The following is a 27,130-nucleotide window of genomic DNA, read 5'->3' as shown; positions in this document are numbered from 1 at the left end:
TTAATTCAATTTTAATACGATTACCATCAACCGTACAAATTTCAACATTTTAATAATATTAATTTAAATTCATAATGAATATTTAATTTTATTCATTCTTTTACCTAATACATTGTTTGACCTAATTTCATTGAATATAATCGACCCACATTTAATTATAAATGCTTAACAATAATATGAAACGGTCCAAAATCGGTGAGTTTAAATCCATTTGAGGAGCAGATTTTCTAAATGCATTTTGTCCATATTTTGTAATTTTGGCAAATAGAGAAAAACTGCTATGCGTTTGGCAAGCAATTAAACGAAAAACTGATACACCTAAAAAATGGATAAAAAATCATTCAAATATTATACTTATATGCCAAAAATCTAGTATTAATAATATCCCAAAAAACTTGAAAAAACTGTTGGACAAACTGCATTTAGATTGCCATCCTTGGACAAAACGCATTTTGATTGAAAAATCAGAAAGTGTCACCATCGCCAGTGTCAGAAAGAATTGGTTGTAGCCATGTTAGCTCAGGATCGTTGACCCAATTCGTCTCTGATAGTTCTACTAACAGTTTCGAGAGGTTCTGGAGTTTTTTTGGTTTAATTTGGGTTTGAAGTTCTACAGTAGGTAGGTTTAAAGTCGAAAGCTTCTTTCCACGTTTCAATAATGTTTGGAATTGTTTAGATGGATCATCATTTCTGTAGAACAGTTCGGTCTAAAATATCGTTGTTGTTTTGTGATTTCTCAATGATAATTCGTTTGGCTGCACTGATTCCTTCAATTTTTTAAGTGGTTAATGTACTTTTTATATCATAAACTGTCCAGTCTCTACCAAGTTGTTTAACTTCTCCCTTCTTGAAGTAACTGTCATAATATTGTGTAGGGGTTTTTATTGTACATACTGTAGGATCGTGTAACTTTTTCAATTTGTCCGAAAACACGGTCCGCGTACCGGAAAAATAAGTACCACAGATTTAATAGTTTGTGGGGCATATCTGTACAGCCATAACATGACCAAATGCATCACGTGTGCATTTTTATTCTGAACCACACAACCATCTGCGAATAGTCTTAACTGTTTTATATCTGATCCACATTCAGATTTATTACGAAAATCGCGTAGATCAGAACTTGTTTCTGCAGATCCCCTTTTGGCTTGATGTTCCATCTAGGTGTAGAAAACTGGCTTTTTAATATCCACGTCCGTTACACAAAAACAATAAAAAACAACTGCTGGGCGTAAAATGCATCTTGAATAGGAACTAGGTAAGACTTGAACCTGCTGAAGATCAAAAGAGTAGGAAACAGTGTGTTCCGGTTTTTCATTCATTAGTTTAAAAAATTGTTTGGCCCGTATTTTATGTACACGTAGAGAAGGTCTTAGTTTCTCTATTTCAGTTTTGTCTTTGCAAAGGCTAACAGAAGTTTGGGTCATGACACAAAAGCCACATACGTCAATAGCAGGGCTTCCAAATGCAATATTAAAATGAGTATTAAAGGTGCTACTAAAATACTCGTAATTTACTTTCAAATTCTCAGCAGTACTCTGATTGTACAAATTCCATAAAATAGTATGTTTTCAGATGATAGATAAATGCGCCGAGATTTAGCACGCCCGTAATGACATTCATGTCCTTACAAACTGGCTTTAAATTTTTTAACAGCTTCAAATTTTTCAACATTCTTGAAAGACCGTTTGTCCCCTCCACGCTTCTCAACAATACCACTGCCAGATTGCATTTTTCTTTTTATCAGTTTGTTTTTACCAGTTATATGTCTTTTTCTTTTTCTGCTACCACGGTCCGTATCACCAACTACAGGATCCCCTGTCACAACTACATCCAATATTTTATATTGTTTTGTTGAAGATTGGAAAAACAAACGCGCATAAAACAAACTTAACAGTACAGACACCAAGTATACAACGACAATGACTGCCAATGACAAACAAATCGCAATTAGTCCATAGCGCACGGACAAACTTCGGTTAGTTTGTCTACCGTAAATGAACATACAGCACATAGAAAGTCCAAGGTATTTTATTTATTTAATTTTCAGACTACAGAATTCATTTAGAACCTCTTTTCTTCTTCTTCTTCTTTTTTTATATAGGCAGTACTGCCTGTTTTTCTTCAACGGTGCCTTTCATTCTGCCCCTAAGTTGTCATTCCATCTTTTCCTTGGGCGTCCTATACTTCTCCTGCCTAACGGTGACTTGTCCCTGGCTATTCTTACTATCCTTGATTCAGACATCCTGCTTATGTGCGCATTCCACTTTTCTTTTCTGTTCTTTACCCAGGTATTTATATTGTCTACTCCACATATGCGTCTGATTTCCTCACTTCTTACCCTATCCTGTAGTCCTTTTCCAGCAATCCTTCTTAAGATCTTCATTTCGTTGGTTTCCAGATGTCTTCGTGTTTTGCTTGTATATGGTCTTGTTTCGGCCGTGTAAGTCATAACTGGCCTAATAACTGACTTATATATTCGGGCCTTTGTTTCCAAAGTTTTGTTTTAGGTGTTTGTTTTTCCAAATTGTGTCGTTTAGGCATCCGGCCGTTCTGGTGGCTTTAATTATTTGGTCTTTTACCTCTTCTTCGATATTGTTGTCGGCTGATAGATTAATTCCCAAATATTTGAAAGTCATTACTTGTTAGAACCTCTTTTGTGACACAAAATGGTGGCTCTATACATATAGTTTGCGATGCCATCTTTAGTTGAAAATTTGAAAAAATGGACAAAATGCATATAGAAAGTCTGCTCCTCATTTGTTATTGGATTTAACGGCGTAGGCGCAAATTTTTTATGGCTATCCCTGCTTTTTCTTTCTTTACACGGCGAATTACGTGTAGTAAAATTCTCACTGGTATGGAGATGTAAACATTTTTTCACGATGACATTGTCATCATTACTTTAGAGAGGGCTTTTGAATGTTCTTGGATAACCGTTACTTGTGTAATGTGAATTAAATTATTATTTCGGTTAATTAATATGATTATTTTTTCACTATGTATTCAGTCCTTACGCTTAGTTCCTCAGATCGCTTACTCCGGTTGATCATTCAGGGCAAAATCGAAAGAAAACGCTGGGTTGGAAGAAAACCACTCTCCTGGCTTCGTAACATTAGACAATGGCAGGTCGAACGGTCGAGGAATTGTTTCATATAGCTACCGACCTAGAAACATCAGCTTGTTAATACGACGATAGCCAACGCTTGAAAACAAGCACGACACACAAAGAAAAATATGTATTCAGTGATTATAATGATTTGTATACTATACAATGAAAACTAATACTTAATCGAGAAAAGAGGAAAAGTAATAAAGTGATTTTTTAAATAATATATTGCTACTGTGGAACGCTTAGATATATTTTGAACATCTTTAACAAAAAATACTTGGATCACAGAATATATCCTGGTGTATTCTCTGCTTAGATATTCCATAAATAATAAACAATAAATAACTTTTTATCAGTTTGTTCTTAATATTATTTAATAAACAACTCAAAATATTTTTATCTCAATTACTTAATTTCGTTATCTGAAAAAAACCCTACATTTTTATACTGTATCGTTTTTTCGTATCTCTTATTATTTTAGAGTTTTTAGGAAATTTTTATGAAAATTTAAAAATGCGCTCTGTAATTTGATCTTATTTTTTTCAAAAACCATTTATTTTAACCCCATCCAACTTTTTCAACATAGAGATAACACTATAAGAAAAGGTAAGATAGAAGGAAAACGATGCATATAAATTTTGGTGGATGAGTTATTCAATACACCTCTCATTTTTCCTTAAAATACATTAGTCATAAACTTTTTTGCACTATATCTCGCTTAGCTTGAATGTAATTGACATTTAACAGTGCTCGTTTTAAAGATCTTTTCAAGCACTACAAAAGGTAGTTGTAACATTATACCCCTAAAACCAACCATTCCTCTGATATTTTAAGTTGAATACACCAATTTGAGCATGCACCAAAAAAATTTTTTTTTCCACCTACCATATCTCTTTTTGTATTATTATATCTATTAGAAGATTTTTCATAAGTTACAAAAATGATTTATAAAGTTTTTTTCGTTAGATTAGTTTTAAGGTAATCGCAAAAAACCGTCCGAAAAAGTGTCATTTTTCAAAGAAAATGGCAAATTTTCAACCACGAAAAACTAAAAAAATATTGAGTATTCAAAAAAATTATAAAACTGCTTTGCTTAGAATTAGGTTTCCTAGCCACTTCCGTGGTTATTTTGAGCACAAAATTTTCTACCTCCAAGTGCCCGAGAAGGGTGGGAACCACCCCCAAGATAAAAGCGCCAGAGGATATAGGGTAGACTTTGCTTTGTAAGCTATTCCCTACTTACAGTGAAAATATTACGTAAATTGATGCAGTAGGATGGAATTCGGAGCCAAATACCCTCATTGACTGCACTAATAATTAATAAGTACTATTGACTGCACTATATATGTAGTAGGTAAAACCTTTCTAGTCCACAGTCGAAGTACGAGTGATTAATCCCTTTTAAAACTATATTGACCGCGCCTCTGTTATTTGAGGAGCTTGAGGTAGAATGAAGATAGAATCATCAAACTCTAAAATAAAATATATTTTTTTAGACTTTTTATTATCACAATTACATTTTAGCTAAATTGAATACTTTTGTGCTATACAATCGATATGGTATGTGTAAATATAATAACAAACCTCCTACAAATAGATACTCGAGATGATTGAACTAGCGTTTCTATCAGACAGAATTACACTCTCCCGCAAAATTAAACACCCAGCTTGCATTTCTTTCAATTTGCAGAAATTATCAATCTTGGACCACATTTTATGAAAGATACATAGTCCACGGCGCATCTGTTTTGAGCTGGACGTTGAGAGGTGACTCAAATTTTTTTGCAAAAATTGCTTGAAAATAACTCAAGTAAGAATATTTGAGTTATCCTCACACTCAAAATGGTCCGGAACATTGTTTAAATAATCAAAATGTCAAAATATGAAGGAAAAATTCGATTGTTTTATTGGTTTTTTGATTATAACTTTAAAACTGTTCATTTCTGAAAAAAGTTGTACTTACATAAAAGTTGCGTAGTTAAATTTCCTACAATAAAGAATTAGTTAAAAATTAAAAAAAATTGTCACCCTTAATGCAAAATAGCAATAATTGCGAAAAAAACCATACAAAAACAAGTATTCGCATTTTACGTCTTTCAACCATTTATGCTACACTTAGGACCTTCATATTTTACCCACAAAAACTTTATGATATACTAAATAACACTGTAAATTTAATTAAGATCGGTTTAACAGATTTTGCAAAATAAATTTTGCAATCCAGCTTTCGCAAGAAAAATAAAGCAGATAGCAAGTTGAATTTTTTTTGCTTATAGAAGTGTACTGTACCTTACATTTACAATTTGCAAAATTAAAATCGATTAATTACCACGGCGTCAGAAATTTTTTTAAATAAACATTAATTTTTGGTGCTACGCGCAGGACAGCGGTGTTCGATTCACACAAGTTGATTTCCACCAAAATTTTTTCTAATCTTTTTCTAATATATTATTTTCTTACTCTATATTTTGTTGTATTTTAATATTTTAATTCCACAAAAATCAAACTAATGTTATTATTGTTTGTGAAATATTGTTTACACAATTGCATATGTTTAAAAATAATAAACTTTTATTTTCTAAGTTAAAATATATGAACAAAGAAAGTTTTTGCTAAAAAAAAAGTTATTTCAAAGGATAGAGTATGTGTTTATATTTTGCAATAAACAAATCTATTTATTTATATCGAAATGTAATAAAAATTAAAATGTATCAATCATTATCAAAGGTCATTGGAATGCCCAATCAGAGCAAACTATCCGCTGTCCTGCGCGTAGCACCAATAATTAATGTTTATTTAAAAAAATTCCTGACGCCGTGATGGTTAATCGATTTTAGTTTTGCAAAATGCAAATGAAACGGATAGTATACTTCTATAAGCAAAAAAAAATTCAACGTGCTATCTGCTTTTAGTCCTGTCGCCAGGGGGGGTACAACGGCCTCGTTAATTCAGATGGACTTACCCAAGTTTTTTTTATGTATTTTGACCCGTAGAACACGAATTTTTTGGGTAACAGTTGATCCGGATGTCGATAAGATTGTTATAGACCAAGAACTTGAGGAATCAAATAACAGCGATTTTTGGCAAAACAAAACAATATTTTGTATTTTTTGGGTCATTTTAAGCAAAAAATATTTCTACAAGTTTTTTAGTAGGATGCACAGTTTTCGAGATAAACGCGGTTGAACTTTCAAAAAATCGAAAAACTGCAATTTTTAAACCCGAATAACTTTTGATTAAAAAATAAAATAGCAATTCTGCTTAGCGCCTTTGAAAGTTCAAGTCAAATTATGTCGGTTTTGATTATTTGCATTGCTAAAAATTTATTGTGTTATTGTTAAACAAAGCTACAAACAACTAGTGCGTGAGTGATGTTTCTATGATTTCTCATTTAAAATCGAACGAGTAGGTAGAATAGGTACTAGTGCAATCAAGACTATTTCTACGTTACATGCGGTAAAACGCATGTAAAAGCACGGGAAACCCTACGTGTTTATAGCTTTGTTAAACAATAAAAAAATAAATTTTTACCAATGCAAATAATCAAAACCGATATAATTTGACTTAAACTTTCAAATGCGGTAAGCAGACTTGCTATTTTATTTTTTAATCAAAAGTTATTCGGGTTCAGAAATTGCAATTTTTCGATTTTTTTAAAGTTCAACCGCGTTTATCTCGAAAACTGTGCATCCTACGAAAAAACTTGTAGAAATATTTTTTACTTAAAATGGCCCAAAAAATACAAAATATTGTTTTGTTTTGCCAAAAATCGCTGTTATTTGATTCCTCAAGTTCTTGGTCTATAACAATCTTATCGACATCCGGATCAACTGTTACCCAAAAAATTCGTGTTCTACGGGTCAAAATACATAAAAAAAACTTGAGTAAGTCCATCTGAATTAACGAGGCCGTTGTACCCCCCCTGGCGACAGGACTATTTATTTTTAGTCCTGTAACATTTTGAAAAAATGAATTTTTTTTGCGGAAGCTGGATTTCAAAATTTATTTTGCAAAATCTATTGAACCTATCTTAATGAAATTTATAGGATTATTTTACTGCATGATAAAGTTTTTCTGGGTGAAATATGAAGGTCATAAGTGTAGCATGAATGGTTGAAAAACGTAAAATGTGAATACTTGTTTTTGTATGTTTTTTTTCGCAATTATTGGTATTTTGCAACAAGGCTGACTATTTTTTAAAATTTTAACCAATTCTATATTATAGGAAATTTAATTACGCAACTTTTATATCAGTACAACTTTTCTCGAAAATGAATACTTTTAAAGTTATAATCAAAAAACCAAGGAAAAAATCGAATTTTTCCTTCTTTTTTGACATTTTGATTATTTAGACAATGTTCCGGACCTTTTTGAGAGGGAGGATAACTCAAATATTATTATTTGAGTTATTTTCAATCAACTTCTGTAAAAAAATTTGAGTCACCTCTCAACGTCCAAATGTACTAATATTTTTACAGATGCGCCCTGGTCTAACGGTAAAAATCACCTTTGAGGAAACAAAACAGTAAAATTTTTGAAAAAAAATCGTTAATCAAGTGGTGCTTAGCAAAAGTCCAAGGTTTAAAAATCAATTTAAATAAGTTTGGGTTCACCGAACCCAAAAACTAGCGAGTACGAGTTTGCATTATTTTTGTATTAAATTTCAACAAAACCCCAGGAGTCAAAGCCCGTTCTGAGCAACAGGTGCCCCTGAGACAATTACCGTATTCAGCGTATAACGGTGCGAAGGTAAATGACCACTCCTTAACTTTTGTGACCTAAGACAATAACTATATTACGACCCCGGTATAAGCATTTTGTCTAATAGATTCGTTAAATTCATATTTGTTGATCAGAGAATCGTTAAGACCGCGTTTTGCGTGGGATTGGATCTGTGATATCTTTTCGTTCTCATGATGTGTATCTTGTCAATCGTACAGTTCTCAGGATTTTTAGCGGTGAATTGGATCATCCGATATTGTTTTGTTTATCTTCGACGTAGATAAGTGCCTCGAGTATTTACTATACTGAGAAAAACGGTCTGTCTTTATGCCGAATATGACGTGATTGTCTTTGAGTGTATCAGTGATGCTTTATGAGAGCTCGCCGACAAAGTGCTAAATGATTTTGGAGACTGAAATATGCCAGGATGTCGCTGTTATGTTTATTTTATAAAGATTAAATCACTCTGAGTGTGTTTATATAATCTAACAAGTGTTCTTATAGCTGACTAAAGCATTTTCCATGAGAACGGGCCTTCGCTGTGACTACGTCCAAGTAAGCATTTTTTTTTGATGAGAAGAATGGGTGGAGTGAAATATTGAGGTCTCTTTGTGTATTATTCTCATTGATTGGATGAGCTGTTTTGGTATACGCCAAAGGGATTACCGTGGTGCGTAATTTGAAACTTCCTATTAGTTAGGATTTGATTGATTGAGTGTTTTGAATCTGTAGTTATTCGTTGGATTGTCTATGGGAAGATCGTGTTATGATTTTGAGAGGGCGTTGATTTTTAGAGAGATTAGAGTTTGAGGAGATCGGGTTAATCAGTTCTGTTGTAGAGGTCATCGAGTTAAGAAGTTCCATTAGGGCAAACATAGAGTGAAGTTCCAGTAAGGCTGTCATCGAGTTCAGGAGAGAGAGAGAGCTATCGACAAGTTAAGATCTTGCCGGTTGCCTCGGGCTGCAATATGCGGCTACCAGTAAAAATTAGCAAGGCAGTTCCAGCTAAGTTTTGCAAGTGTATTGCAGAAGTTTTTTGTGATTAGTTAGTGTTGGTCCCAACATAGTCTAAGCAAGTCGTGCAGCACCGCGTTTTCGCCGTTTTTAAGCGAACGCGACATTTTGTACCACTGTTGGTACCATCGTTCTTTACAAGCAAGTAGAAGTTTTCTTTTAAAGCACGGAGTTGTTTTCATTTTACTATTTTTGATCCAGTTTAATGAACTAGAAAACAAATCATTTTATATATTTTTGTTCGAGTACCTAAGTGCTAATTTATTTAGACAATGCTGAATTTTTCTATAATTATTTTATGATCTATGGTTTCATCAAACATGTACTATTGCTGTATCAATCATTTATAAAGTGACTTTAAAGTGAAGTGAAATCGCGCCTTAGACAACCACCAAAAGAACCAGTACAATGATTACAAGGTATAATTTTTTTTATGTAGAACTTTTCTTTCATTTATTTGTTTGGTAATCTTGATCTCAATTTGTAACACCATGAGATCACAGATTCGTAAATTCATTTTTTGTCTTAATAAGTAATGTTTTATTTGCTAATTACCATCTTATTTTTTCTCTTTTCCTTCTCTCTTGAATCGTAAGAATAATAAAGAATTTGCTGAGTATAGTATAGAGTAGACAAGGTAAGTCACACCATATTTGCTGTAAATTTAAAGTATTTTAATACTATTTAATACTAGTTCTATTTTGATTTAATATATACTATCTTTCTTTTAATATTTCTATTTTGCAAAATTTTTGGTTCCCTTGAGGTAACCAGTGGCGCCCAATATTTTTTTTATTTGACATCCCTATTTCGATTTTTCTATTTTTTATTTTTCTAAGCTAATAAGAGTATACTAATAACATCCCTTAAGAATCCACATCTCTTAGATCTCTGAGACTTGAGCGACCGTAGCAATGTCCTTCATTGTGTAACATTCCCTCATATGATATAACAACATCTTGTCAAAATTCTATTCCCTTTTCCTGTTATACAAATAACACCACCGTTTAGGCTTTTATTTTCTATTACGCGTGGGACTGTTACAAGCGAACCCAAAAACTAGCGAGTACGAGATTGCATTGTTTGTGTATCGAATTTCCACAAAACTCCAGGAGTCAAAGTCCGTTCTGAGCAACAGGTGCCCCTGAGACAGTTTCGGTCATGATATTTGTGATCAGCGACTTCAAAAATTCACAAGTAACGAGTTTACATTGATTTTGTATCGAATTTCCATAAAACTTCAGGAGATGAGGCCCATCCTGGGTAGCAGGTGCCTCGGCGACCATCGTTGTTATGATATTGGTATTCAGCGAACCCAAAAACTAGCGAGTACGAGATTGCATTGTTTGTGTATCGAATTTCCACAAAACTCCAGGAGTCAAAGTCCGTTCTGAGCAACAGGTGCCCCTGAGACAGTTTCGGTCATGATATTTTTGTGATCAGCGACTTCAAAAATTCACAAGTAACGAGTTTACATTGATTTTGTATCGAATTTCCATAAAACTTCAGGAGATGAGGCCCATCCTGGGCAGCAGGTGCCTTCGGAGACCATCGCTGTTATGATATTCGTATTCAGCGAACCCAAAAACTAGCAAGTACGAGATTGCATTGTTTGTGTATCGAATTTCCACAAAACTCCAGGAGTCAACGCCCATTCTGAGCAACAGGTGCCCCTGAGACAGTTGCCGTCATGATTTTACGAGTAACGAGTTTACATTGATTTTGTATCGAATTTCCATAAAACTTCAGGAGATGAGGCCCATCCTGGGTAGCAGGTGCCTCGGCGACCATCGTTGTTATGATATTCGTATTCAGCGAACCCAAAAACTAGCGAGTACGAGATTGCATTGTTTGTGTATCGAATTTCCACAAAACTCCAGGAGTCAAAGTCCGTTCTGAGCAACAGGTGCCCCTGAGACAGTTTCGGTCATGATATTTGTGATCAGCGACTTCAAAAATTCACAAGTAACGAGTTTACATTGATTTTGTATCGAATTTCCATAAAACTTCAGGAGATAAGGCCCATCCTGGGCAGCAGGTGCCTTCGGAGACCATCGCTGTTATGATATTCGTATTCAGCGAACCCAAAAACTAGCGAGTACGAGATTGCATTGCTTGTGTATCGAATTTCCACAAAACTCCAGGAATCAAAGCCCGTTCTGAGCAACAGGTGCCCCTGAGACAGTGGCCGTCATGATTTTACTAGTAATGAGTTTACATTGGTTTTGTATCGAATTTCCATACATCTCCAGGAGATAAGGCCCATCCTGAGCAGCAGGTGCCTTCGGAGACCATCTCTGTTATGATATTCATATTCAGCGAACCCAAAAACTAGCAATAACAAGTTTCCATTAATTTTGTATCGAATTTCCACAAAACTTCAGGAGTCAAAGCCCGTTCTGAGCAACAGGTGCCTCTGAGACAATCTTCTCCTTAGGGTGCCTGTCCGTTCCGAACGTTGGCGATCGTTCTGGCAATGATAATTTTATTGGTTGCTTTACGGAATAGTTATGTTGAGGTCTTTCTATACCATGCTCTTAGGTTAGCAAACAAGGATATTCTTCTTCTTTCTGAGGTTCTTTTTTCTTAAATTTTACCTTGAAACATGCATTGGAGTAGCTCGTATCTGCCTTGCTCTTATTATATGTCCCAAGTACTGCAGCTTACGGTCTTTCACGATATTGACCAAATCTTTGATTGTATTCACCTTCCGTAGCACTTCTTCATTGGTGACTTTGTCTGTTGATGAGTTTAGTTTCTGCCTTAAACGTCCACATTTTTATTCCGTATTGAAGCACTGAGTACACGTAACATTTAAGGAGCCTAATTTTTGTCTCTAGGATGAGGTCATGGCTCTTGAACACTGAGCTCATAGTCACGAATGCACTTTTTAACTTTCCGATGCGACATCTAATCTCTTGGGTATTGTCTCACGACTTATTAATTATAGTTCCCAAGTATTTGTATTGTGAGGCACGTTCAGTTCTCATTTGGTTCACATACATATTTGCTCCAGTTATGTTTTCCTTGCTGATGATCATTAGCCTGGTTTTGCTGATGTTTATTATCAGTCCATATGGTTTGAGACAATCGTCGTCATGATATTAGTGATCAGCTACCTGATCCGAATTTCCATAAAAATCCAAGGGACGAGGCCCATCCTGGACACCAAGTAACTTGGAGACCATTACCGTTATGATATTTGTATTCAGGAAGCCCAAAAACCCCCGAATAGTAATATTGAACTAATGCCCCAATTATTTCTGAATTACAAATTTTTCGGACGAAGTAGTTTGGTGGACGAAGTAGTTAAAAATGGTATACATTTTTATTTTACAAATTTTTCATTTTTCATCCCTTCGAAATGCATTTTTCAAAATGCGTTTTCGTTGTTCAATAATGCAATTTTCATTTCTTCATCCTCAGTTTAGTTAACAAAGTTTCCTAAAGCTCTTAAAAATCGAATTCATTAAGTTTCATTGAGATTCATCCCAACTGCAAAAACTTGCTAGGTTTATTGCATTTTCGCCTCGCCTATTGAAGGATTTATATCAAGTCGACTGGGATTCACGACATATTATTTATTTATCTTATGACAAAATATTAAATATAAAGATTATGATGTAAGCATAATAGTTATTAAGGTACCAAGGGTATTATAAGGATAATAACGCTTGAGGCCAATGGTGTATATACCGAGGGCCTTTGGCCCGAGGGATATACGTTGACCAAAAGCGTTATTGTCTATAATACCCGTGGTGCCTTCAACGTCAACATTTGAATGAATTTTGAATTAATTAGTTTTCAAATAAGCACATTTAGGTACCAGCAATAGTCGTAACGTAATTGTGGTAACCATAGTTTTACTTAGGTTGTTGTTTGTCATATTAACAGTATTTAACTAGTTATTTAAATGTAATGCCCTACGGCATTATTTTTCAAAATAACGCCTTAGGGAATTATATCATACTTAACTGACTTCGAAATCATGTCATTATTAGTCAAATAATATACCCGTCGGACATTAATATATTTTTCCGTGGACCGTCCATTTATGATCAATTTTAACACCCTCAAAATCGTTGATTAATGACCGCTGTTAATGAATGATTTTTTAATAATGAACGATTTCATTATAGGCAACACAACATACATTGCTTGCATAAATTAATTAAACACTCTGTGATTAGCAGTGACCTGCGGTGTAGGCAACCAAACATATACCTACATATTTATATTCCCACTAAAAAATTTAAAATCAAGTAGCCGCTGTTAGTACTATCTGTCATTGTATGTCATTATTTGCTTTATTGTTTAAAATTCTGTGTATTTGAAAAATCAAAAGATGGATATATCTTTATTTCTGAAAAGTACGGTCGAGGGAGAAGTTTTGTAACGAACTAGTGAATTAAAATGGCGATTAACAATCTCGAACATTAACGCGCTCGCGCCGCTCACGCGTTAAAATATCTCAATTGTTAATCGCCCTTATTAATACACTTGTTGGTTAAATAACCAGTTACTACAACCGTGTTAAAAATGCCATTTTTAGCACTCCATAGGAGCGTTAAAAATGCTACTTTAAAGCACTAGTGCTTTATAATTCTTAAGGCACAGCAGTTAAAAGTGTGAATTGTCAAATTGTGAAACGTCAAAATATTTATATTTCATTTATTAACATTAATATTAATAGTACAACTTGCGCAATTTGAAAAAGGTGGTTTAAAAGGTTTTTAAAATTTAATTTAAACTGTATTATTGCATTTTCAACACGTTTGTAGAAAAAAACTCAACAATAAACGTAGATGTTATTATTCTATAGTTTCCTGTAGTTATTTTCCTGTAATTGAGAATGAATAAATTATTATTGTTGATATATAAGACGTTTGTAGAAAAAATATACGTGTTAAAAAGTACATGTTTAAGGCACTCATGTGTGCACTCAATTCACATGAGTGCCTTAAAAATGTACTTTTTAACACGTATATCATACAATATTTTTTCTACAAACGTCTTATATATTAACAATTATAATTTATTTATTCTCAATTACAGGACAATATCTACAAAAACTTTTACTTGAACTTGACTGACATTCCATTTTTATATTTTTCTTGACATTTCATCAAAACTGCCTATACTGTCAATACGTAAATCATAACAACTATAGAATAACATATTACTTTTATTGTTGTATATTTTAACAAATCTTAATAGTTTTTTTCTACAAACGTGTTAAAAATGCAATAATACAGTTTAAATTAAATTTTAAAAACCTTTTAAACCACATTTTTCAAATTGCGCAAGTTGTACTATTAATATTAATGTTAATAAATGAAATATAAATATTTTGACGTTTCACAATTTGACAATTCACTTTTAACTGCAGTGCCTTAAAAATTTTAAAGCACTATAGTTTATTTTTTAACCAGGAGGAGTAAACTAAAAAGACAGATTTACACCCAGGAAAGTCACTAGAATAATAACCAAATACATCTTCTTTTTTGGTTGATCTAGTCAGCCCTCAACGGTAATCCATATGTATTATATTAAATTAACCCGCCATTACACGCGCTATGAGGAAATCCCTCACCATATTTGTTTATAACCAATGAAATTGTGTAAACTAATACGATAACCTTAAGCACCCAGGAATGCCTTTAGCATGGTTTATGAAAGGGTATGAAAAAGTTATAGAATATTTCAGGCGGCCAGTGTGCTGTGTGATAGTTGAAAGAAGAGACATCCCCCTTCAAGTGAGGGAATTCCTCACTGCGCGTGCAATCACAGTGAAATCACGTTTCTATTATCTCAAAGAAACTTTTAGGTTTTTATTTAATCTTTAGGTAGGTTTAATTAAAATATTATTGTTTGGATTAGGTTAGGAACAGTGGCACACCGAGGGGGGAGTTTGGGGGTTAAAATCCCACCCAGAGCATATAGAAATATATATAAAAGAAAGTAGGAAAATGTAACTTGTCTTTCACAAATGATACAAAAAACTTTCGGTGCCCAAGCAAACCCCCCTCCCTCCCCCAGAGGAAAATTTTAGGTGCGCCACTGGTTAAGCACCCATTTTTAAATTTACCTATTCTAATTGGGCCACAATTTAACTTGAAAAATTGATTTTATTGACGTTTCGAATTCCACCTCGGACGTCGTTATCAAAATACAAAATATTAATAGTTAATTACATAAATACCATAAAGAAATAGCTTCAGAACAGTTTTTAATTTTAATTTGTATGTTTAGTAAAATGAATTCGCGTAAAGAACGTTAATTTCTTCAGTGGCTTGCTGAAATTGAAAATTAAGAAAACTTGCTTTTGATCTATATTATTTTTACTTTTGTTTTGTTAAATTAATAAAAAAAAATTGGTTTACGAGACTTTCTATAATATGTGAGTACAACCCATTTTATATTTATACATGTTGACATTCATTCTTCCTCGAAATAAGTCGAATTTATGTAGGTGAGGGCGACGTTCATACGCGTGCAACCACGTCACAATAGAAGATGCGTGTAACGGCCGCGGCGGGTTAATACGTCGCTAAAGAGTTCCAAAAACAACTGCTTTTTACATAAAAGCAGAGTAACAATCTAAACATTAAAGGAATAACAAAGAAAACACAAAAGTCGCCGATATAACTTAATTATCCTATGAAAATTCACTAGTGTCAAAATTTGATAAATGTCATTAGTGTCAAAATTATAACAGTGGAGTAAACTTGCCTGCGGTTGGACCAATTACAAACAAGCAATACAGCGCAGTAAATTTGAATCACTCCTCTTAGTTAAAAAACGAACCATAGTGCTTTAAAGTAGCATTTTTAACTCTATGGAGTGCTAAAAATTGCATTTTAAGCACGGTTGTAGAAAAATAACTATTAAAAATAAGTGTACACATAAAAACAAATACATATCAACTTTAAAAATTCTTTGAAGTTTTTGTACATAATTCGTTTTAATGTTTTAAAGGCCGGTAACATATTTTTGCAAACGCATCTGCGCAAAAAGCATGAAGTGCTCCGCCCTCTTATTCCGCGCGGTATAATGAGCGACGCAACTTTTATTAATCACAAAGTTGTGTCGCAACCACCTCTGTTATCCTATATGTTGCAGGAGTTGTTGTGAAGAGTTCGATTCGAAAACTTCCCAGTCGAGCCACAGGCGCCAAAACTCCACTCTCAAAGAAACTACCGACTGCCAGCGCCGCACAACAGGTAGGTGCTCCATTTATTTATTTCGCGCCTGCATTTTAAGACTTTGCATCTGGTTTGACAGCCCACATTTTTTACACATACACAATGTGTATGTCCGTCGAAATTAACAAATACATTTTACAAAACAATACAAAATTACATATTTGGTAATAACAATAAGTTTACCCAAAAAATATTAATTACAGGACATAAATTCTTATAAATAATTATTAATTCATTATATTTCTATTATTACATTGTTATACATTTGAACAAAACTTACTTTATTTTCCAAATCAGAAAAAAACATTGGTTTTAGGTGCAAATTTTATTGTCATATTTGATTATACACCCACGGACAAAAATATTTTGAAATAATCATGTGAACTGATTTTTTTTGTGCTGCAATCCTTAGCCCTCCCCTTGTTACAGGTTTAGGATAAATTTTCCAAACACAATGTTTTAAGTGTCATATAAATGCTCGATTGGATTTGAATCTGATATGGGCTATATGGTGGCCAATATAATTTTTAAATTGAATCTCATCAAGGTAAGTATTCACTATCCTAGCGACGTGAAGACGTGCGTTAACGTGCAGTAGCACAAATATGTTGTATCCAATATGGCTGGCTAAATGCAAAACAAATTTTTTTTTATGTGCATGTCAGTTGTCATTCACCCAATCGCCCACACAAGTTAGGTATGTCCTTTCCAAGAAATGCCATTCCATAGCACTATAGACCAGGAAGCATCTGTTTTTAGGTGGATGTGAGAGGTGGCATTCTGATTTTTGCGGATAACGTTTGGTGATAACTTCGTTAATAATAATTGACTTATGCTCCTTCTCAAATATGCCCGGAACATTAATAAAAAAAATAAAATATTTAAAAATTTCAAAAAATTTCGTTTTTTTTTCTAGTTCCTTTGCTTATAACTTTATATACATATATACTTATAACATTTTGGAACAAAGTCGTATAGAAATAAAACAAAAATAATTAAATTTTCTATCAGATACGATTAGTTCAAAATGTCTTAATTTATCAACCTTGCTGCAAAATAGCAATAAATATAAAATAAGGGGGCAAAACAAGCCTGTCATTATTCAATGTTTTTCAATCACTTAGGTTACACTTGGAACCTTTCTAATTCGCTTAGAAAGTATTTGTGATGTGCTAAAACCGTCCACCAAATTTCATTAAAATTGACTTACTAGATTTTGCATAATAATTTTGCAACCTAAACTTTTTTTTTAAATTAAAATTTTTTAAAATCTTGCACAACAGAAACTAGAACATAAAAAGATTTGTCAATTTTTTACATATAAAGAAGCACCTATCTAATGCACCTAATTGAAATCGGATTATTTAAGCAGCCTCACCAATGTTTTTAAGTTATAAACAATTTTTTGGCTTATAAACAAATTAGTGCTGTGGCCAGGAGGGGATGCTACGGGCTCCTTTATTTAGATGAACTTATCTAAGTTTTTTTTATGTATTTTGACCCGTAGAACACGAATTTTTTGGGTAACAGTTGATCCGGATGACGATAAAATTGTTATAAACAAAGAACATGAGGAATTACATAACATCGATTTTTCGCAAAATAAAACTTTTTTTGTATTTCTTGGGTAATTCTAAGCAAAAAATGTTCTTATAAGCTTTTTCGTAGGATGCATAGTTTTCGAGATAAACGCGGTGGAACTTTCAAAAAATCGAAAAATTTCAATTTTTGAATGCGAATAACTTTTGATTAAAACATAAAATAGCAATTCTGCTGACAGCATTTGAAAGTTTAAGTCAAATTATACCGTTTTTAATTATTTACATTGCTAAAAATTCATTTTTTTTATTATTAAACAAAGCTATTTTTTTATAAGAAAAAAAATTGTTTATAATTTTAAAACATTGCTGAGGCCCCTTAAATAATCCTATTTTAATTATGTAAAGTGTATCAGATAGGTAGAGTACCTCTTTATATGTAAAAAAATTAGCCAACTTCTAAATGGTCTACTTTTTGTTCAGAAAGATTTTAAAAAATTTGAACTTTTTTAAAAACATTTAGATTGCAAATTTATTATGCAAAATCTATTAGGTAGATTTTAATGAAATTTGGTAGACCGTTTAAGTAAGTTATAAGAATTTTTCAAGCGAATTACTAAGGTTCTAAGTGCCACCAAAGCGGTTAAGAAACATTGAATAACAACAGGCGTATTTTGCCCCCTTATTTTGTATTTATTGCTATATTGCAGAAAAGGTAATACCTTAAGACATTTTTGACCAATCGTATATCATACAAAATTCAATTATCTTTATTTTATTTCTGTACGACTTTGTTCCAAAATGAATCGTTTTAAAGTTATAATCAAACAAAGCAGAAAAAAATCAAAAAATGTTTTCCGAAATTTTTAAATATTTTAATTTTTTTATTAATGTTCCGGGCATATTTTAGAAGGAGCATAAGTCAATTATTATTACTGAAGGTGTCACCTAACTTTATCTGCAAAAATCCGAATGCCACCTCTCACATCCAAAAATAGACGTTTTTTACACATTAGTCCAGGTCTACTATGCCGCCACCACCAAAATTAACGATCTCTATTAGGTTACAACTGGCATACCGTTCACCATCTTTTCTCTAGATAAGTTATGTCAATCATGCTTCCTTATGGTGAACGATATGCCAGTTTTAACCTCATATAGAGCATTAATTTTAAAATAATCCAGAAATCCTGAAAAGAAAAACCTACTTCACATAAAAATTTCAAAATATGCAATATCTTTGTCCGTGAGTATCTAATTATGGATTATTTATTTTTTATCATTAGATATTATTAAAGTGTTTTTTATTAACTTTTTTATGGCATTGGCATAGACAATTGAACAGATATTATGTAAATTTTATTCACATATCTACAATCAGAGTTCGAGTTAGTAGTGAAATTAAACTTAAAAAAATGTTGATGGATTCGACCGTTACTTGATGCATTTTTTTGATGGTTCATTTTATCTCACAATAAAACACTGAAAAACGTTTGTTTTCTATACTTCCACAAAATTTATTACAACTATGTTATTACTACAGCAGTTTAGGCAAAGTGCCTTTCTCAAGTGATATATTTTACAATGTGTTTGCCTTTTTAAGTCTTTAACTGAAGAGGTTGAGGAGTGGGGAGCTGTTTGTCTCGAGTTGGTCATTCAGAATTATATCTGTATTTTTCAATTTATTAATTTCCATTGATTCTAAAAGTGATAGCTTAAGGCCTTTATTTTGAATATGTAGAATTTGAAACTCTTCATTGAAAGAATGATTATGATCTAGAAGGTGAGGTGCGTATGTAGAAGTGTCTGTTTTTCTATTGTTGAAAGCCCTTTTGTGTTCTGCTATCCGTTTGTCAAAAGTTCTGCCAGTTTGACCGATGTAAGTTTTCGGACAGTCACCACAAGTTAGTTTGTACACACCACTCTGTAGTTGCTTTCTCTTTCGGCGTTTATTGTTTTTAATATGTTTGCTTAAGTTGTTGTTAGTTCTGAAAGCTGGTGTTATTCCTTTCTTTTTTATGTATCTGGCTATTTTGGTTGTTATTTTGCCAGTATATGTGAGAGAGCAGAAGGTACTGGGTTCTTTCTGTGGTGGTGGATACACTAATTTCAAGGCTTTCTTATGGAGTTATTTGGTTTACAATGTTGTTAACTGTTTGTTCGTTATAGCCATTGTTTACTGCTATTTGTCTAATGATATTTAGTTCTGTCTCGAAGTCATTTTTTGGCATAGGAATTTCTGTCAGTCTATGTATGATGCTATGGTAGGCCGCTAATTTGTGTTGTGTAGGATGGGATGATGAATTGTGTAAACACAAACCTGACCACCCAATAAGACCTGTAGTTTCTTTTTATACAGCTCCGTCATATAAACTTTAAAAAAAACTGTCAGATATTATTACAGAATACACTAAATTTTCACCTAAATTCACCGTAAAAAATACACTAGAACTAGTTAATAAAATACAACATTTTCAATTGCCCAACAACTCCAGACTAATTTCATTTGACGTAAAAAATCTTTTTCCTAGTGTTCCTCCTACAGAAACTTTTGTTTTAGTTAAAAACCTTTTAGAACATAATAGTACAAATCCGATCATTGCATCTGAAATTTTACACCTTCTTGAAATTTGCATAAATCAAGACTATTTTGAATTCAATAATCAAATTTACACAAACAACAGTGCAGGACTTATTATGGGTAATCCTCTAAGCCCATTACTATCAGATATATTTATGAACCAACTTGAAACAACAATTTCTAAACACCCCGTATTTAAACAGTTCTTATATTGGTGGAGATACGTTGATGACATACTAGTCTGCTTTACAGGAACTAACAGACAACTTGACCAATTTCTATCATACATTAATTCACTTCATAGTAATATTGAGTTCACAATAGAAACAGAACAGAATAATTCCATAAACTTTCTAGATGTAACGATTACCAGACTACACAACAAACATGAGTTCTCCGTATATCATAAACCTACCCATACTGACACAACTATACACAATTCATCATCCCATCCTACACAACACAAATTAGCAGCCTACCATAGCATGATACATAGACTGACAGAAATTCCTATGCCAAAAAATAACTTCGAGACAGAACTAAATATCATTAGACAAATAGCAGTAAACAATGGCTATAACGAACAAACAGTTAACAATATTTTAAACCAAAAACTCCATAAGAAAGCCTTGAAATTAGTGTATCCACCACCACAGAAAGAACCCAGTACCTTCTGCTTTCTCACATATACTGGCAATATAACAACAAAAATAGCCAGATACATAAAAAAGAAAGGAATAACACCAGCTTTCAGAACTAATAACAACTTAAGCAAACATATTAAAAACAATAAAAGCCAAAAGAGAAAGCAACTACAGAGTGGTGTGTACAAACTAACTTGTGGTGACTGTCCGAAAACTTACATCGGTCAAACTGGCAGAACTTTTGACAAACGGATAGCAGAACACAAAAGGGCTTTCAACAATAGAAAAACAGACACTTCTACAGACGCATTTCACCTTCTAGATCATAATCATTCTTTCAATGAAGAGTTTCAAATTCTACATATTCAAAATAAAGGACTTAAGCTATCACTTTTAGAATCAATGGAAATTAATAAATTGGAAAATACAGATATAATTCTGAATGACCAACTGGAGACAAGCAGCTCCCCACTCCTCAACCTCTTCAGTTAAAGACTTAAAAAGGCAAACACATTGTAAAATATATCACTTGAGAAAGGCACTTTGCCGAAACTGCTGTAGTAATAACATAGTTGTAATAAATTTTGTGGAAGTATAGAAAACAAACGTTTTTCAGTGTTTTATTGTGAGTTAAAAAAATGTACCTTAATTGACTTTTCCTTTTTTCTCTACACTGCGAAGAATATGTTAGGAATATAGAAAATTATGCTCATTTTCATAGTTGATTTTTTTGTGAAGAGATTAACGGATTGTGCTATTTTTTATTATTTTGGATATTTCTTTAGTATTTACAGTTAGCAAAGGTTTACTCAAACTTATATTCTCGTTGGAACTTTACCACGCTGAGCAGATGGGACGTGAATTGTAGATTGTGGAATTCCCTCATCTTCCTTAGTCTCAGCATCCGTATGGCTTGCATATTGTAGAAGCCTCGGAGGTGTAACCAGAGGAGGTTCCCATTGTTTTCATTCTGGTGGGGTGTAGAATAGCATTATGTTGTTTTATATGCCATTAGAGTGAAAACTTAGTCTTGTTGTAGCAGTTGCCGCTAGGGCATCTATGCCGTTTCGTTCGTTGCAATCCGGGACTGCACGCTGGGGTTGGTTTTGGCTGGATCAGGGAGAGCAGCATATGTGCCTCCTGATGAGGGACTAATAAGTTTCGAAACTGGTAGAGGTGCTTGCTGCGCTCTCTGATTGGACTAGAATATGGTTCGGCTGTATTTTCGTTTTGCAACGAAATTGAAAATGGTTATTAATTTTTGAGTTACATTTACTCTGATTGGAGTACGAAGGGAACCATTCTCGTTGGAACTTTACCGCGCTGAGCAGATGGGACGTGAATTGTAAATTGTGGAATTCCGTCATCTTCCTTAGTCTCAGCTTCCGTATGGCTTGCATATTGTAGATGCCTCGGAGGTGTAACCAGAGAAGGTTCCCATTGTTTTTATTCTGGTGGGGTGTAGAATAGCATTATGTTGTTTTATATGCCATTAGAGTGAACATTTAGTCTTGTTATTTTTTTATTGTTAATTTGGATTTGTTTCAATTAAAACACATCTTAAACTACAAAACTATCTATTTTCTTTGTTTCTGAAGATAGATATGTCAAAAAAAAAACAAAATGTTCACCAAACATAAGACTGCAATATGATTCGGATGTATACTCACATTTGTACCTCGTTCTGCCTACAGGATGTCTCAAACTTAACGTAAGAAAAACAGTTCGTTTCTTCCACCCGGTATATATAATAAAAAAAATATTACTGGAATCCGTTAATCTGTTCACGAAAAAATCAACTGTGAAAATAATCATAATTTTCTATATCCCTAACTTATGCCTCGCAGTATATTATTAAATCAAACTGTAAAAAATGTCTAACACAAATATAGTAATGTCTAACACAAATATAATAATACTAGTGATTGCAAAGATGATCATATTTTAAAGCTAGTTATATTTTCAGTAGTAATTGCACAAGAGCTCTAAAATTATCGAATTTTTCCCGAGTGACACTTTGACAGTTTTAATTTCACGACCCGAAGGGGAGTGAAATTATGTCAAAGTATCACGAGGGCAAAAATTCGATAATATTTTTAGAGATCGTGTGCAATTTGCTGCGATTATTTCATGAATAAAACTGTTCAAAACCAAAATTTTATTGTAATTTATTTATGTAAGTACAAATTAGTACAATTAAACACACAGTTGTTATAAATATTTGACGGTTGAAAGTCATCACTTTTATAATTTTTTGTTATAATTAATGTTAACAGTAATTTGTCATTAATGTCACTGAATGTATTTTTTCGTAGCAACGAAGGGCATCTGACGTAATATACTTGACGACGGGATATTATCAAAAATTATCGGGTATAATATCACAAGAGAGTGAGAATAAATTGACAATAATGCGAAAGTTTCTCGAAAATTTGTTGTCTGGCAATAGACACGAGAGCCCGCAGGGCTCGAGTGGCTATTGCCCAATGACAACAAATTTGAGTAAAAATGAAGCATTATTTTCTTCGAAAGTTGAGTCAGGAAATAATCTAAACCATCCTTTCTTTTCTTTTACATTATTTTCTTATTTATTCTTACTGTCGTGTGATATTCGTAAGATTATTTTTTAATACGTATATTATGGATATTTTCTTAAATGTGACATTTGTCAACACTAGGAAACTGGTTGCCATTAAACAGAAACAATCTACTTAAAAAAATTCTATCGGTAATTTTCTACAGTAGATAAGGATCAGTATAATTTTAATCTGATTGGACAGAATTAAACACGTGATAAAATATCTTACTATACGATTGGAAGTTAAAATCATCAAAAACTAATCACTTTAATTTTTATTTCTGTAGCTTTCTATGGGTCCGAATCTCCTATAAATGAAATAATTAGTAGTGATTGCACAAGAGCTCTAAAATTATCGAATTTTTCCCGAGTGACACTTTGACAGTTTTAATTTCACGACCCGAAGGGGAGTGAAATTATGTCAAAGTGGCACGAGGGAAACAATTCGATAATAATTTTAGAGATCGAGTGCAATTTGCTGCGATTATTTCATGAATAAAACTGTTCAAAACCAAAACTTTATTGTAATTTATTTATGTTAGTACAAATTAGTACAATTAATTACTCAGTTGTTATAAATAATTGACGGTTGAAAGTCATCGCTTTTCTAAGTTTTAAAACAGTAATTGTCATTAATGTCACTGAATGTATTTTTTCGTAGCAACGAAGGGCATCTGCCGTAATATATTTGACGACGGGAAATTATCAAAAATTATCAATTTAATTTAGATTTCTGCAGCTTTATATTGGTCAGAATCTCCTATGAATGAAATAATAAAAAATTATCGGGTATAATATCACGAGAGAGTGAGAATAAATTGAAAATAATGCGACAGTTTTTCGAAAATTTGTTGTCTGGCAATAGACACGAGAGCCCGCAGGGCTCGAGTGACTATTGCCCAATGACAAAAAATTTGAGTAAAAATGAAGCATTATTTTCTTATTTATTCTTACTGTCGTGTGATATTCGTAAGATTATTTTTTAATACGTATATTATGGATATTTTCTTAAATGTGACATTTGTCAACACTAGGAAACTGGTTGCCATTAAACAGAAACAATCTACTTAAAAAAATTCTATCGGTAATTTTCTACAGTAGATAAGGATCAGTATAATTTTAATCTGATTGGACAGAATTAAACACGTGATAAAATATCTTACTATACGATTGGAAGTTAAAATCATCAAAAACTAATCACTTTAATTTTTATTTCTGTAGCTTTCTATGGGTCCGAATCTCCTATAAATGAAATAATTAGTAGTGATTGCACAAGAGCTCTAAAATTATCGAATTTTTCCCGAGTGACACTTTGACAGTTTTAATTTCACGACCCGAAGGGGAGTGAAATTATGTCAAAGTGGCACGAGGGAAACAATTCGATAATAATTTTAGAGATCGAGTGCAATTTGCTGCGATTATTTCATGAATAAAACTGTTCAAAACCAAAACTTTATTGTAATTTATTTATGTTAGTACAAATTAGTACAATTAATTACTCAGTTGTTATAAATAATTGACGGTTGAAAGTCATCGCTTTTCTAAGTTTTAAAACAGTAATTGTCATTAATGTCACTGAATGTATTTTTTCGTAGCAACGAAGGGCATCTGCCGTAATATATTTGACGACGGGAAATTATCAAAAATTATCAATTTAATTTAGATTTCTGCAGCTTTATATTGGTCAGAATCTCCTATGAATGAAATAATAAAAAATTATCGGGTATAATATCACGAGAGAGTGAGAATAAATTGAAAATAATGCGACAGTTTTTCGAAAATTTGTTGTCTGGCAATAGACACGAGAGCCCGCAGGGCTCGAGTGACTATTGCCCAATGACAAAAAATTTGAGTAAAAATGAAGCATTATTTTCTTATTTATTCTTACTGTCGTGTGATATTCGTAAGATTATTTTTTAATACGTATATTATGGATATTTTCTTAAATGTGACATTTGTCAACACTAGGAAACTGGTTGCCATTAAACAGAAACAATCTACTTAAAAAAATTCTATCGGTAATTTTCTACAGTAGATAAGGATCAGTATAATTTTAATCTGATTGGACAGAATTAAACACGTGATAAAATATCTTACTATACGATTGGAAGTTAAAATCATCAAAAACTAATCACTTTAATTTTTATTTCTGTAGCTTTCTATGGGTCCGAATCTCCTATAAATGAAATAATTAGTAGTGATTGCACAAGAGCTCTAAAATTATCGAATTTTTCCCGAGTGACACTTTGACAGTTTTAATTTCACGACCCGAAGGGGAGTGAAATTATGTCAAAGTGGCACGAGGGAAACAATTCGATAATAATTTTAGAGATCGAGTGCAATTTGCTGCGATTATTTCATGAATAAAACTGTTCAAAACCAAAACTTTATTGTAATTTATTTATGTTAGTACAAATTAGTACAATTAATTACTCAGTTGTTATAAATAATTGACGGTTGAAAGTCATCGCTTTTCTAAGTTTTAAAACAGTAATTGTCATTAATGTCACTGAATGTATTTTTTCGTAGCAACGAAGGGCATCTGCCGTAATATATTTGACGACGGGAAATTATCAAAAATTATCAATTTAATTTAGATTTCTGCAGCTTTATATTGGTCAGAATCTCCTATGAATGAAATAATAAAAAATTATCGGGTATAATATCACGAGAGAGTGAGAATAAATTGAAAATAATGCGACAGTTTTTCGAAAATTTGTTGTCTGGCAATAGACACGAGAGCCCGCAGGGCTCGAGTGACTATTGCCCAATGACAAAAAATTTGAGTAAAAATGAAGCATTATTTTCTTATTTATTCTTACTGTCGTGTGATATTCGTAAGATTATTTTTTAATGCGTATATTATGGATATTTTCTTAAATGTGACAGTTGTCAAAACTGGGAAACTGGTTGCCATTAAACAGAAACAATCTCGTTAAAAAAATTCTATCGGTAATTTTCTACAGTATGGGCCATTTCACGAACATACGCCTGTTTTGGATTACTTCGACAACGAATATTCTACTGTGCAACATAAGAAATACGAAAGTAAATGGCGCTAATAATTATTCCAATAAACAACAATGTAATGTGCAATTTACTTTCGTTCTTCTTATTTTGCACAGTAAAATATTCGTTGTCGAAGTAATCCAAAACAGGCGTATGTTTGTGGAATAGGGTATAGCTAATTCTCAATAGTAATTGCACAAGAGCTCTGAAATTATTGAATTTTTCCCCAGTGACACTTTGACAGTTTTAATTTCACGAGCCGAAGGCGAGTGAAATTATGTCAAAGTGTCACGAGAGCCAAAATTCTGTATTAATTTCAGAGGTCGAGTGCAATTTGTTGCGATTATTTCATGAGTAAAACTGTTCAAAACCAAAATTTTATTGTAATTTATTTATGTAAGTACCATTAAACACACAGTTTTTATAAATATTTGACGATTGAAAGTCATCACTTTTATAATTTTTAAAACATTAATTGTCATTAATGTCACTGAATGTATTTTTTCGTAGCAGCGAAGGGCATCTGACGTAATATACTTAACGACGGGAGATTATCAAAAATTATCGATTTAATTCAGATTTCTGTAGCTTTCTATTGGTCAGAATCTCCTATGAATGAAATAATCAGTAGTACTTGCACAAGAGCTCTGAAATTATTGAATTTTTCCCGAGTGACACTTTGACAGTTTTATTTTCACGAGCCGAAGGTGAGTGAAATTATGTCAAA

The 27,130-nt window shown here is 32.7% G+C and overlaps 1 protein-coding gene across 3 annotated transcripts in view; it reads left to right on the top strand.

Moving 5' to 3' along the window:
- Window positions 1-8,176: 8,176 nt before the first annotated feature.
- LOC114333029 (thyrostimulin beta-5 subunit-like) overlaps window positions 8,177-27,130 on the top strand; it is a 150,836-nt gene continuing 131,882 nt past the window's right edge. The window contains exons 1-2 of one of the 3 annotated variants that reach the window (XM_050649101.1): window positions 8,177-8,389; window positions 15,971-16,071. The gene's annotated coding sequence lies outside the window, so the exon portion shown is untranslated. The remainder of the gene's footprint in view (window positions 8,390-15,970; window positions 16,072-27,130) is intronic. The other 2 variants (XM_050649100.1, XM_050649102.1) reach the window with 2 other exon arrangements.

Source organism: Diabrotica virgifera, chromosome 4 (assembly GCF_917563875.1).
Source record: "Diabrotica virgifera virgifera chromosome 4, PGI_DIABVI_V3a".
In the NCBI taxonomy this organism is placed as follows: domain Eukaryota; kingdom Metazoa; phylum Arthropoda; class Insecta; order Coleoptera; family Chrysomelidae; genus Diabrotica; species Diabrotica virgifera.
The sequence above is the reverse complement of the archived record's forward strand: the minus strand, read 5'-3'. Positions and strand labels throughout refer to the sequence as shown.